Source organism: Pollachius pollachius, assembly GCF_949987615.1.
Source record: "Pollachius pollachius genome assembly, chromosome: 6".
NCBI classification, from domain to species: Eukaryota; Metazoa; Chordata; class Actinopteri; order Gadiformes; family Gadidae; genus Pollachius; species Pollachius pollachius.
Window position 1 is genome coordinate 15,961,989 of NC_136939.1, and position 15,940 is coordinate 15,977,928.

Below are 15,940 nucleotides of genomic sequence, written 5' to 3' on the forward strand. Positions count from 1 at the left end.
GGAAAATAACCGAGCCGAGAGCTCAGTATGAGACGTCTACGCGAGTCTTCACACAATCATTTACAGGCCAGCAACGTGCAAATGAATGCTCACTTAAGATTGCATGGATTTTGGGGCCACATAAAAAAAACTTTCAGTGACACGACTGTTGTAAAGGAGTGCTAGAACGCCGCTGCCGAGACGTTACTTGAAGGTAAACAAAGGGATGAATTGTGTAAAAAAAGAAAGCAAATGCCAATGTCAGCTGCAACGACAACCAGAAAATCCGAAATGTTATCAGATGATGCACTGTCACAGCTTGATGCGGCTGTTCAGAGTGCCCCATGCATATCATTAGCCATTGATGAGTCTTCAGATGTAACGGATAATCCCAAACTTTTGGTTTATGTGCTATTTTTTCATCAAGACAAGAAAGAGATCTGTGAGGACCTGTTGGGTCTAACACCACTTGAGACACACACAAGACGAGAAGATATTTATGAGGCTATTAAGGAGATGCTGTGAAATAGGGGGATTGATTGATAAAAAAAAAAGGTTGTCTCAGTCACTACAGATGGGGTACCTGTTTTGCTTACTTGAAATGTAGGCCTACTGCACCTGTTTTGCTTACTTGAAATGAAGGCCTAATGCTCTTTTTGTGTTTATTTGAAATGTAGGCCTGGTGTACCTGTTTTGCTTACTTGACATGTAGGCCTTATGCACTTTTTATGTTTGCTTGAAATGTAGGCCTAATGTACCTGTTTTGTTTACTTGAAATGTTAATATGCGTTACTTTGTCTTACTTGTTTTTCATGGTTAAAAGTAAGCTATTTGGAAATTGAAAATAAATACATCTGAAATGATAAGGAAATATGTTGTGTTGATTGTATTTGACAAAAGTAGGCTATTAGGACGTGGTAGGTTAGAGTTTCGGACCTTTCTTGGAAGGAATTTTTAGTAACTGGACCTTGTTCAATTTTAGTTTAAGACCCCTGACCTATAGGCATACCTAAAAGACCAAAGGTCGTTTAGGTTGGAGATCACGTTGGTTGAGCTCCACACATCCACACACACATCGTGTTTTATATAAGTGTGGCTTGACTGATAATTAAGGTGACCATAAATACGCAAGTATAGCCCCACTTTGTATTCTGGTCTTCGGTCGTGTGTGTTTCCTGTGACTACGATCCGCTGTGTGTATTTAAATAAAGCTCATGTATTAATGTTTAATTGTAAAGTACATAGGTTTCAGCATTTTGTTTTGTTCACTTGCTGTTTGATTACTCAATGCTGCGGTTGTTTTTATAAAATTTTACGGGCATTTATACAATACTTTTGTTTATGTACCATCACCTTTTCCTTGTTTTCTGTGTATGTGTGTGCTGTTCGTTTCCTTTAGGTGCACAATAATAGTAGCTGAACCCCATTGCTGTCGGCCACCGGCCAACCCCCCCTTAAATGATGTTTGTCAGACAGCCCAATCTATTAAGCTTCTATTAAAAGACTGATTTTGTTGTGTTATAACTGTCTCATTCAACTGTATATAATCTGTATTGTTATAAAAATAGACCCATCTTGGTTGTAACTCTTTGTCGTAGTGTTTCATTTTAGTCAGGAACCCGCGTTGGAAGCACCTGTAAACACATATGCTTGTTGAGGGCCCCAGGGTAACATTGTCTAACCTAGCACCTGGTTACATGAGTCAGAGGCTCCTCCGTCTCTCGGACGTGTACATCAACATCAACGCTGCGCTAATGGAGCCACGCACAACCACACACATAGTGGCGTTGCGCTGTAACTTTCCAAAAAGCTCCCTCTCTCAGACGCGGCTAAAAAAAAGTTAGCCTATGAACACCATCTTTCATCCATAATAAAATATATGTAGTCGTACTAGCACTTAGGGTTGTAGTAGTCAGACCCCTCAGGATGCAATGAGTGGACTGCGTCAGGAATGTAAATAGTCGGCTACCTCTGTCCTACACCATATCCAGTCACCATGGTAACAATGATAAAGAGACCTGATTGAGATTGGTTAAACTGATTTATTCGCAGACTAAAGCTGTCAAAAATTGACCTTGGTGTGATTCAAATTGATGTTTCTTTTTCAACCCAGCCAAGGGGGGAACACGAAAATGTCCTGCTGCTCTCCGGGAAACATCCCGTTTACTTCTCATAAAAGCTTTACCATCACACGCGCATGTGTGTGTGTGTGTGTGTGTGTGTGTGTGTGTGTGTGTGTGTGTGTGTGTGTGTGTGTGTGTGTGTGTGTGTGTGTGTCTGTCTGTCTGTTGTAGCTTGTAAAAAATGTATTATTTATACTTTCCATTTATTTTAAATTTATTTAGTATTAATTTCTCACTATTTAAATTAAAATGAAATTCATAATTAATCTATGCTTACAGGCATGATTACACTTTTGAGAGGCGTGATAATAACCTGTGTGTGTGTGTGTGTGTGTGTGTGTGTGTGTGTGGTGCCTAGTTGAACCTACTTACTGGTTAAATTAGACACATTAACATGAAGAACAGTTGGTGTAAGCCCTTTTGAATAAGGCATATATCTTTCCCTTCATGTGCAAGATAGGAAAGAGAGATGCTTTGGTGTTGTAGGAGTTAAGGGCACTCTTGAGATGGTTTGCAGCCAATCAAACAGCCAATCGCAGCGCTGCACTGTTCAGATGGAATATTCCAGTACAGAAGCAGAGAGCAAAAGTTCAGCCCCAAATGGGATTGTGCTGGAAATGAGTTGAAGAAGTTACACAGTGTTTCAATTATACATTACAAAGGCTATGGAACCCTGCTGGATAGAGCGAGAGGAGTGTGTGTGTGTGTGTGTGTGTGTGTGTGTGTGTGTGTGTGTGTGTGTGTGTGTGTGTGCGCGTGCGCGCGCGTGGAGATGCACTTCACCTTCATGAGAAGTTAGCTAGTAATCACTGTATGTGTGTGTGTTTCACACTCACGTTTTGACTTTGAAGTCGTCGTGACTTTGCCAAGAGTAAAAACTGCTGTTGGAGAACTCCGGCCACCTGAGGGTAGCAGTGGGCTTTACACACGCAGGGAGCCGCTTTGAACCTACTCTAAACGAACCGTTGTGAGGAAAAACGGTTTGGGAAACCCTCACCGTGTCCTTGAATCTATCTAGTTGTTTTGCGTGTGTTCTTTTTTATGTTATACAACCATGTGCGTCTGTGTATACTCACTTGGAATAGGAGCGAACCACACCTGTCTTCTCTCTCGTTTTGTCTATCCCTCTCAAGGGCCTCCCATTCATTGGACGGGATATCGTGAGGGGCAAAGGATTGTGGGAAGGCTTGCTTGCCTTGAATTTATAAGAAAAAAGAACTACATACATCGCAGTATAGAACACGCAAAACAACAACACACCCGTACAATTATTTGAAAATCTTACTCAATAAATAATAAAAACATATAGATTTTATTATATGCTGCTACTTAATTGCTAATTAAATAAATAAATACAAATAAAAAAATAAATAAGAGGCAACACAATCATCTTGTTGAACCAAGCCTCTGGTAGATGGTTTAGGGTCATCATCTTCTTCTTGTTCCTAGGTTCCTCCAACATTTGACCCTGAATTAATTTAGAAGAGAAGAGAGAAGAGAAACGATTTAGCACATGAAGTAGCATATATGAAAAGTTTTCAAGACACTCGGACTTCAGAAATTAACTGGGCATAATGTATAACATTTTAAAGAACGAAATGAAATAAATATTAGTATAATTACCTTAATCAAACAATTATGGAAGCTGAAGTCATCAAATCTGATATGAGCCGAGAAAACTACATTCTACATTTACATGCATAAATTAACATATTATGCATGTAACAACACAATTAATTGGTGTCAACTCAAACAAGGCCTTAAATTCCCTGGTCTAAACAATGTAATCCGTGATAGATACATTTCCATAGTTTACAAACCTATTCCAAAAATGTAAATAATCTTCTAAATAATCAAGCAATGGTAATTATGACTCTCTGTCACCTTACCTTCCACCTTACAAAGAAATCTGTTTTACGCATGTATCACTCCCTGAACCATTGTTATTTTGTACTGTCAGATCTGTCACGTTCAGTTATTCGGTTTCTTTATAAAACAAGACGCATGCTATGCCAATAACTTATCCTGCGTGTTTCCTTTAGAGAACAGTATCCATACGACCTTATAAACACATCACGCAAATGCCATGTTCTAAAATAAATATGCTAAGTAAGTAAACTTGGGTACGGTTAAATGTTTTTTTAAGAAGGATGATGGCCTGCTATTGGGTGGTTTCGAAGCAGGAGAGATTGACGCTTAGGCTAGTCAAGATAGCTATTACTAAGGAGATTTTAACTCACTGCCAGCCTTATTTCATTTTTTAATGAAATAAAATATGTAAAAGGGAGGACAGCGGGAGAGAAAGTACGGGAGTATTCTGGGAAAAACGGGGGGGTTGACTGGTATGGTGTGTTATGTATGTTTATGTGTATGAGTGTGTACATACAAACCCTTCATGTTCTGCCTGTTTAATCTACGCAACACTTTTTAAGCACATCTTTTTATTGTGTTTGTCCGTCCGTTTGTCCAAATTGATTGGACAAGGTGACTCTGGGCCTTGCGTTCTGCACAAGCCAAAGGTCAAGCTGATGATGGATGGCCACTGACCAATCGCGTGGCTGCGTCCAGCAGTGTCATGAGGGCCATGCAAAGTTCACCGCCGTCGTCTTGTTCACCCTGTTTTTGTCCGAGGTCAACACGACCTGCGGTCGCCTGAGCAATTTGTCATAAGACACAAGCAAACCAGCAAATCCTAACCTCTCTGGGATAGGCTGTTTGCTCTTGAACTACCCCTCTATGTGCTTTGTTAACGAGTTTCTGCAACCTGGGAAAGGAGCAATTATAAGAGTAAATTTTCACCTGCTTTAGCAATGTTAACATTTGTTTCCCATGCCAATAAAGCTTTTTTGAATTTAATTAAATTGATTTGAAATCAATGTGAAATTGAAGAAGAACCTCATTGCATTTGAGTAACCGCTGGTTACCTGCCCCTGTTTGAAATCAATCGATAATTTCTTGTATTTTTTATTGAACCATTATACTGTGTAGCATTTAGTTTTGAAGTGGATTGATTGCTGCATTTCTAAAAGGTTATGATAGAGGCAATGAGCCGCAGGTTAAGGGTCACACAGGGTCCAAAGACCACAAGGGTATTTATCAAATCTTGTCCAACGTGTGATAAGTTACCTCCCCATCCTCAACACCTAAGATTTATAACCTGCAGGCTCATAAAACACTGTCCTATTGAGTTATTATTCGACCATGGACATCAAGTTTGACTGTCAAACAAACTGACGTGTTCGCTTTCTTTGTGCTTATGTAAAAAGAAGAACAAAGACGTTGAATTATCTACTGCGTAGTTTCATACAGAACAGAACAGCAGTATGACACGTCGCTCAAGGTCCTTGCTTCCCAAAGGTGCCCGCTGTTCCCTTTGCAGCCACTGGAGGGCAGTGGTGCTCCTCACTTCGCCTCCTGCCCGGTGGAGCTCTGGGGGGACGCGGCCGGCCTTAAACAAGATTTGTAAAAGAAAGCTATTTAGGAAGCATATTTTCCCTCCTACATCGGCTGTCCCATTTAGGTGCAAATTGCCAACACAGTGTTCTTGCGGGAACAACTCAAGCTGTATTTTGTCATTGATTACCTCTCTATCAATTGCCTCTGTCCTTTGCGGGTGTCTCCTTACCTCCCTTCCTCAGTTCAGGTTCCTTCAGATGGGAAAGTCTGATCGCTTGCCTCAAACTGGGACTTAATTGTTTCTACGGGAGGCCGTCATTGTTTTGTGTTGCGTGTGCCAGTGTGTGTTATGTGTGCGTCGTTATGTCTTTATATGTGTGTGGGCGTTGCTTTGAGTCAAATAGTTTAATTCTGCGCGAGTAAATTGACAAGGGCATCCATTCGCCAGTGTAACCTCTCCGCCCTACCATAGGAAAGTGTCGAAAAGCACGCATTCAAGTTTTCAGCACCGTCGTCCTCATCATCGTCAGGGTCGTTAGCATTCTCGTTAACACTCCCTGTGCCATTACAATAACTACCACAATACGATGGCTCAGAGGGCAGATCAGCTGCCATAATGGCACACACGCGCACCACAGACACACACACACACACGCACACGCACGCACGCAAGCACTGTGTATATACTGATATTGTTATATCCCACATTGTTTTCTTATTTTCTTCACACAGACACGCACACGCGCACACTCACACACCTACAGAGAAACACCCTGACAACACCCTGATCGCAACACGCATCTCAGAATGTCTGTCAGACATCAGCACTTGGACGACTGCCCATCACCTGAAGCTTAACCTCAATAAGACTGAGCTCCACCTAATGCCAGCCAGGGAAAGATTGCCCTCAAATGGACTTACTGGTCACTGCTGATAACATCACTGTATCTCCATCACCTACTGCCAGAAACCTCAGTGTGGTACTGGACAATCAGTTATGCTGCACCGCGAACATCACCGCGGCGACCCGATCCTGGAGATTTGCCCTCTACAACATCTGCAGGACCCGGCCCTTCCTCACGAAGGAAGCAGCTCATCTCCTGGCCCAAGCGCTCATCATCTCCCACCTCAAGTACTGCAACTCGCTCTTGGCTGGACTCCCTTTCTCCGTGATTAAACCCTTGCAGCGCATCAAGAGAGCTGCAGCATGCCTTGTGTTCAACCTACCTAAATTCTCCTATGTGACCCCCCTCTTCCAGGACCTCCACTGGCTCCCTGTAGTAGCTCGTATCAGATTCAGGATGATGGTACTGGCATACAAGGCGGTCAATGGAACTGCATCTGCCTACCTCCAAGCAGTGGTCGAACCACACAGCCCTGGTCTAGTGCGCCGCTCAACTCAAGGACGGATTAACATGACCACGGGCCCTGGACACAAACCAGCCATGGACCCCTACCAACACACAAATACATGCACTAGCACAGCAAATTTGGTCGCATATAACTCATGCAATCCACAATCACACACATTATAATACAGCGTGCAGCCAGGAGAGAGAGAGAGGGAGAGAGAAAGAGAAAGAGAGAGAGAGAGAGAGAGAGAGAGAGAGAGAGAGAGAGAGAGAGAGAGAGAGAGAGAGACGCTCGTCTTAACGGTAGAACATGGAATCTGTCAGGTTAATTTCATGACTTTAAAAGCACCTACTGACTTCCTCTAACAAATTAACGGGTCAAAATGTTGAGATGGACTTTTTTTTTTCTTTTACGCTATGCCGACCCGCTTAGCACACGTTTCTCCATTTTCACTGTGAAATTAACCGTTGACCAAGCACTACGACATTGACGTTCCGTCACGTTACAAAAAAAAGTGATGTATTTATTTTGCAAATCAAAAACATTCCAATCCTTTTATGACCAAAGAATGAATTTTGAATTTTTTTAAATAAAAAAAATAAAAAAATATATATATATCAAGGGCCCCCCCATTGGCCAGGGCCCTGGACATGTGCCCACTCTGCCCATGTGGTAATCCGTCATTGGCTCAACTACTTCAGCTGGATGTCTGGTACCGCCATCGCTAAGATCAAGCAGAAGCTGATCACCAAAGTCACAACTCTTCTCTGTTTTGGCACCGCAGTGGTGGAACGAGCTCCCTGCCGATGTCAGGACTGCAGAGTCACTCACCAGAGAGTTGAGAGTTCACCTGGAGTCTGCATAGCCACCCCTTCCCTCTAGCTATCATTGTTTGGATAAAAGCGTCTGCTAAATGCCCTAAATGTAAATCTTTCACACAAGTAACAGTATGTGTACACACACACACACACACACACACACACACACACACACACACACACACACACACACAAACACACACACACACACACACACACACATCATCCCTCACACACGCAACAGTATGTGTACACACATCACGCAAATCATCTCTCACACATCTGTGTGATGTTTTTATCTCTCAAACACGTCTTTCACAAATGTGTGTGAGAGATGAGATAAGAAACATACACACACACACACACACACACACACAAACACACACACACACACACACACACACACACACACACACACACACACACACACACACACACACACACACACACTCACTCACTTCATGTTCATGTTCATGTACATGTTTGTGGAAGGGGTGATGAGGGTTGAGGTCTCAGGGACTGAAACCCCTGAAGGGGAGGGGAACAGGGTCCAGGTGGGGAGGAAGCCATGGCCCTCAGGGCATTTGAGAGGAGGAGGGAGGGAAAGACACAGCGACATGTCAAGAGACAAACACCAAAGTAGGCACACAGATTAAAAATACACTGAAAGAGGACAGAGATTTTCACTTTCCGCAGCAGAACTAGAAAGACAGTGGAGTCATCACAAGAAAACAAGAGCAGATGGAAAAGAAAGAAAAGAAAAGATACCGGCCTCCATTGCCTGTGAACAGAAGAACATTCTTTGATCCGTCTCCTCATTTAACTCCTGGGTCGGATGCCTCCTAACAGATGTATCACAGCCCCAGTTCAGACTTTATTGGCCCAGATAATGCCCAGTGTCTTCAAATTGTATTGCACACAAGTTTATTATTATCATATATATATTTTCTGTTGTTGGTAATGACCCAATCTCCTCTATGATTGCGAGGATATTGGCGTAGCAAACAGTAAAAATACAAAATGTATATTTAGTTTGCACAACTGTGTAAAACATCAACCATAGCAATGAGCTGAAATATCTAGACCCGTAGTTTCAGTCCTAAAATAGTCAGAAAAAAAATTGACAGGGTAATGGAAGTCTTTTATATATCCTGCCGATGCAAATGAGGTGTATAAAAAGACTGAGTAAGGGATAAAAATTGCTAGATGCTTGAATAAATAAGTTTCATGCCCAAAGGTCCAAGACATTGACCTTACATGCTTGCAGAGGGATAATTGCATGAATCTACACATGTGAGAGACGTTGCTTGTATTTACCACATCATCAGTCAACAATAATAATTTGTATCGACAGCAACTTCAGCTCCATGGCTAGTTAAGCGAAGTGCCTTGCAGCTCTTTGATGTCAGGACTCCACACTTCCAAGGCCACAGTTACCATTCAAAGTCAATAAAACAATAAAAAAATAAACATTTAAGAGGGAGGGGCAAAAAGCACTATCAATTGCTGCGTTAACCCATTCCCGCATACGACAAAGATAGTTATATTAAGATGCTACACAATGCTAAGTACTATTTTTAAGTGCCAGGACATACAACATACAGTATAACAAACAACATGACAACACGTCTTCCTAGCATGGTGCTACAAAAACCAAACTCCACCGGCCACTGGTCAAGCTAGTTTTGTTTGGGTGTGCCAAACCAACCACAAGGCGGGACTTTTGTACTGGAATTTTTTAACGTAACTGAAACACCAAGGTAAATGCTGCCTGCAAACGAGCAGTTTGAGGCAGTTCTGGAGAGGTGTTTTCTGTGGGAAAGAGGAACTCCCCTTGGCATGGACTTTGAGTTTTGTAGTTTTGTAGCAGACCTTATACATGGATACAAAAACTGTATAACACACTAAAGGAAAGGTAATTCCTAAAAACCCTATGACTCCTTTAAACGGGATGGCTTTGCTTGTTTGCGCGTGAGTGACTTTGTCTTGTCTCTAAGCTATTACTTTGTAACTGTGATCTTACTTTACTATCACACGTCTAACTATCACTTCCCCACTTCAGAAGAAAGAATAATCAAGACGCTTTCCCATTTACTGGTGGAATAGTTAAAAGATATGAATGAAACAGAAAATAATTGTGATGTGATTGTGTGATTGTGATTGTGATTAAACATGAACATCATTAGTAAATGATGACTATTAGCAACAGTTATTAGTTAACAGTTTGCAGTTAAGTGTTAATTAACTGCAAACTGTCAATTAACAATTTGCTAATGCTTATGTTAAATCATGGTCCATTTTTGTAAACTTAGTGTAACTAAGTGTAACTTTGATATTTTGGAATTGCTCATTAATTGAGAATGGCATTGCCTGTAAGATACATTTTATTTTTAAGCATTCACACATTCTGGCAGAATACCCAAGGCAAAATGTGGTTTGTTGTGAGATATTGATTTTTGAACAGATTGATTAGTGTTCTGCTCTCACAAATAGAAATGAGATTAAGATTGGATGATAGAAATACTTGAAATACACAAAGTTGTGTATTCTATAATATTATATTATGTTACCATTGATGCATTCTTGTCCTAATGTTTGTGGACCAATACATGAGGCTTGATAAAGACATCCTGTTTTTCATCAGGCTAGCGGGGTGGTTGAGATGCACAACACTTTTTATCCAGCCCGACTACTGCAGGAAAGTAGAATAATATGACGAAGAGAGAGAGAGAGAGAGAGAGAGAGAGAGAGAGAGAGAGAGAGAGAGTGTGTTTGCATGTTAATATCGATGAATAGGTCTGTGTTTTTATAAATAGCGAGAGTGTGTGTGTGTGTGTGTGTGTATGTGTGTGTGTGTGTGTGATGGTACATATATGTTGTGTGTCAATTAAATGTACATTTTATAGAGTTTGAGGTTCTTTCCTGATAGATGAGCTGTGTACACACAGCTGAGAAACATTAACCTCTTCTTCTTATTCTTCTTCTTCTCCATCACCACCTCTACCCTGTCTGATGTCCTACCTCCTTCTCTTCCTCTTGAAATCAAAGCACCGTCTTAGTCTATGAAGGGACAGACATGATAGTTTATTTGATTATCAGCTGTCAGTGACACAGTGTGTGTGTGTGTGTGTGTGTGTGTGTCTGTGTGTGTGTGTGGGGGGGGGGGGGCACTATTTGAGGGGTGTCTTACAGCCCAGATTGTGATGATGGAAGCCGTCATGACCTCAACATGTACTGTGCTTTGGATTGGTTCTAATGAAGATAATCCACTGGTGGCATGAATCTTATTCTCTCTGCAACAGTGTACCAGAAGCTGAGAGAGTTTGTGTGTGTGTGTGTGTGTGTGTGTGTGTGTGTCTCTGTGTGTGTGTGTGTGTGTGTGTGTGTGTGTGTGTGTGAGTGTGTGTGTGTGTGTGTGTGTGTGTGTGTGTATGTGTGCAGAGAGGAACTTGGATAGCGGCCTTGGCTTCTGGTTCGACCTGGCGCTGGCTAATCATTAGGCTGAGAGATTGTCATGAATTAGAATTAATTTTATTTGTTTATTAAACATTTATTGTTGGTCCAGTGTGCTCTTATGTACACCAGCAAACAGGCTCCGCCCTCCTGCTTCCTCTGAGCATCAGTTAACAGGCCCCGCCCCGCCCGAATGAAAAGTAAATAAAGATAAGAAACAAGTTCCTCAATGACAAGAAGACTTTTTGTTTTGAATAGTTGGACAAAGACTAGAAGACTAAGAGCATATCCCTCAATCAGAAGTCCCTCCCTCTTGCCTCTCTCAAATCACGTTACTGAAACTGATTTTGCTCCCTGCAAAGCTCCCTGCCTCATTTTGGCCAATGAACGCCCATCTGAAGCACCCCATCCCAGGCGTGGGGTGGTGAGATGGGAACGCCTGGGAACCAGGCCAGGGCATCAGCACTATGGGCCACAGCTGTTTCAGACCTGAAGGTGAAGCTGTCCTCATGAGGAGGCAAGGGAGAGCCAGGCCAAACAGAGGGAGAGGTTCAACAGAGAAAACTTTAAAAGCATTGATTAATTAACTAAACCCCTGAGTTCCACTGACGCTGTGGCTGCCCATGTGCGCAGGTAACCGTGTGTGAACAGTATACATGCTCAGCAGCTTGCACCCTGCCTTATTGTTTGCAGGGTCAAATAAAGGTGAATGATCGATTCTTCCTGCCCTCTTTAACCTGATGGAAGCCAGGCAGAGCAGACTCTGGCTGGACCTGTCCAGCATTAAACACAGACACGCACGCACAGAAACACTCAGACATACAGGCAATTGGTGACTGTGTACAGCACTTGGAGGCCTGGAGGCCTTGGAGGGCTGGTTGAAGTCCATAAAGTCAGTGCATCAAACATTGTCAAAGTGGATGGAGGACATGGGGGAGGGGGGCAGCGCAGTCCACACCGATCTCTCTATTCGTACGATGAAGTCTGTTATATTTCCTTGATTTAATGGGGGGTTCATGACGGATGGCCAAAACATATAGCATTCTTTGATAATGTATTCATGTTTAAGCAATTTTTCGGCTTTAGTGCTTTAGCAGACTTTAGTGCTTGTTTTCAAGGCATTTGGGGTGGTGATTAGGTTTGAATGATGTTAACATAATGTCTGGGGTCGGAACACTTTCTATTAAATGGCTGTTACTGGAGGATGTTCACTCTTGGACAATTAGGGAATAAAAAACATTTCTGGGATCCTTCCCAAGAATGAATGAAAAGCTAAGATGAATTTAATAAACTATTACTAATAACTTCTGAATAATATAAGCCAGCGAACCATCCGGTGAAATAACTTTATTTTTTATATATATATATATATATATATATATTTAGAAACAAATTTCTTGGCATGGTCTCACAGATCACACTGTGTGGCAGATCTATTATTAAGACCCCTGCTGAACATATTATTTAGAAAAAAATATTTGAGGCCATTAAAGCCTCCTGAAATCTGCCAACTTGTCATATTTATTAAATAATTATTGAAATTATGAATCCTCCTGTGTCACTAAGAAAACTGCTCGGTCTAAATGAGGCTTTGGAACACACTGTTGGGCTTTAGTGAGAATGAATAAAAGACCGCTTTACCAAACGAATTGCTTTGACAGGCAAAAGAGGATCACTCTCCATTTGACTGTAGCCTCTGTCATACAGATTGTCAAGTCAATCCTGTTAATAATGGGATTCATTATAACATGGGGAACCTGTTGTGTAGTGAGGAAGGAATTGAAGGTGTCACTTATAAAGAAGGGAGATCAGCAAAGGATACCCATCATTTGAAAAAGGTTTTGCGCCAGGATGAGGCCTGTTAAGAAATGATAAACCTACATAACCGTAGAGGATTGGCCTTTAGTATGAAGCTAGAGATGGGTATCACTGTCCCTCGGTCATCACCCCCCATCCTGCATCCACCCACTCAGCCATCTTCCTTTATTATTGTTCTACATTGTTTGTGCGTGTCCATTTTTAAATAGGATCTGCCTCGTTAATATTGACAGATATCTTAATTAAATATTGTGGATGATTTTCCCACATGTATCTGCATTGCAAATCCTGAATCTTTCAAAGTGTCAGTGTAGCAAAGGTTTTATTTCATATATATATTTAATGAGTGTTTCATGTGAACTCCCCAATAGCCAAATTTTGTTACAACCATCCCTCTCATTGACGTCTGTGGAGAGCCGATACGTCCCAATACCACGCATCACCCTGAATGTTCAAGCACCAGCATACCGGCAAACAAGATTGCTTGTTTGCATTTTCCACAAGAAGTGAAAAATGCAATATTTTGATATAGATTCAGAGTTTGATAATATTTCTAAGGTAAAGTGTGCATTTTATTGTCATCTTCAATCTTCGTTCAGTGATTGTGTATGACATTTAGTTTGTGAGTTTTTAAGAATAGTTAATCTTTCAGTTCACAGCAGATAAAAAAATAAAATGTTTTCTATTGTTACTATGGTGGTTGATATGGACGCTGCTACCGCTGTTGACCAGACATGGCTGACATTAGTTTTATTCTAAGTCGCAAATGCTGTATTACAATTCTTTCGGCATTTAAATGTGTTTTGATAACCCTTCTAGCGAGAAATGTGAATGGTCAATTTTTGTCCCTGACTCACGAACCCAATCCTCACTGGTGCATTACTCGAATGAGTTTCTGCTAAAATAGCCAGGTATGAGTGCAGCCTATATGTGTGGATGTGTAAACACTTGAGAGTGAAGGGGATGCCAGTGTTGCAGAGCTACTCACCTGCATTCTGGTCCAGAGCAGAAGAACCGAGTCTTAACCTCTATGGCAGAATATCAATCCTTACCCCTGATGAGATGACTGGGGACACCCATTGTTAGAGCCATTGTCATCTTGATTGATGACATGCGTTTGTGTGATTGTGTGTGTGTGTGTGTGTGTGTGTGTGTGTCCACATGCTTTTATGTTTGTGTGTGTTGTTAGATATGCATGAGTAGCTTTAGCTGTGTGTGTGTGTGGTGTCTGTGCCTTTGCACATGCATATGTGAGAGAGAGAAAGAGAGGGAGAAAGGACGAGTGAGTCGATGTCTGTGCGCCAGGAAGCAGTGTTTGAGAGCTAGACTGAAAGGTTGTAGTTATATCAATCAGAAGAGTGAGTGATTTGAGATATTAGAGGAAACAACGAGGAGTTAAGAAAAGGAGAGGCCCGGGCATAGTCGAACAGAATAGAAAACAGCCAGCAAGTAACCCTAACCCTAACCCTTTCAGTGTCATTTAACAGTTAGACCGCCATGATACTAATATCTAAAGACCCTTTCACAGAGGCGTCATTGTAGGACAAACAGAGTTGTTGCTCATGGGTAGTAGAATTATTTTCAATAGTTTATCATAAAAGGAGCAGACCAATAATTACTGCATTTGTCGAAAATAAAGCTGCAGCTTGTATTCCGATTTTATGAACCAAATACTGTCGTAGCGGCTTATTTCCCAGAGCGGCTTATAGGTCGATTTTGCAAACACAAAGACAATGGCATCACTTCATAAGTGACAAAAAACAAGGAGCAAGTTATTCGACAATGTGCTCTCAGTACAAAGCCTCCGCGTCTCAACGAATTTCTTGCAAAATAAAAGATGGCTTGTTTGCTAAATCTGTCCAAAAGTTCAGGGTTTTACGAAAGCCTGAATATCTCTCTCTTTCTCTCTCTCTCTCTGTCTCTCTCTCTCTCTCTCTCTCTCTCTCTCTCTCTCTCTCTCTCTCTCTCTCTCGCTCTCTCTCTCTCTCTCTCTCTCTCTCTCTCTCTCTCTCTCTCTCTCTCTCTCTCTCACTCTCTCTCTCTCTCTCTCTCTCTCTCATACAGACAAATATAGATGAGGAAGGACAATGGGCTGTTCAATAACATCAATGTATTCTCGACAAATGATTGAAATTAAATAAATAGGTTGGGTAGACAGACACTGGGTCGAATATATTTAAACAAGAGAGAGTAAACAGCATGGTCTGGGATTGTTTCGCTGTTACTCTGATTACCCACAAGATGACTCTTGTGAGATGATTCAAGATGGTTTTTGCGGGTAATAGGACTGAGGAGTGAAATGGAGCTCGTGATCACACCAACTTTAGAGCTAGGGTGCTGTGAATTTCTACTTATGGGAATCCACTTTCTTTTTTACTACAAATTGGTGTGAGGGGGTCACGAAATACAGAAAAACAGCAAGCTATATATTCTTTCAGGATTACACCAACAAACTGAAAGGTTTGGGGTCTCATTATCCTCTCATTTGGAACCTCCCTTCCCCAGGGTTTGTCTTGTTTGTTTTTTTTATCATGAGTTTAAGCAGGAGGGAGCAGAGTTCGAAACCATGCAACAACAAAAAAGTCCCCTCCCTCTTGGAAGTGTTGCATTCACACATCTGTGATTGACAGACAAAATGAAAGCTTTAAACCAATCAAGGAAAAGATGCCCTGATCTAACATAAATGACCTGAATCTGAATTTGCTCATACAGAGGCACGCACAATCGACTTGAATAGATATACCTACAGTGCATTTCACTCACTCAACCCTGACGGATGAAAATAATAATAATAATGAGCAACATTTTGTATCAAATGTATAAAATATGACTTTACCAAGTGCTCTTATTGTTACAGAGATCCCCACTCAATACAATTCATATTACATTTTAAACATGAATTTAAATATCTTCATGTAGTATCTTTACGACCTATTAGTCATTAGGTCATAAAAAGTCAGTGCGAATGATTTTACTGGCCTACCACTTTTGGACAGTGTC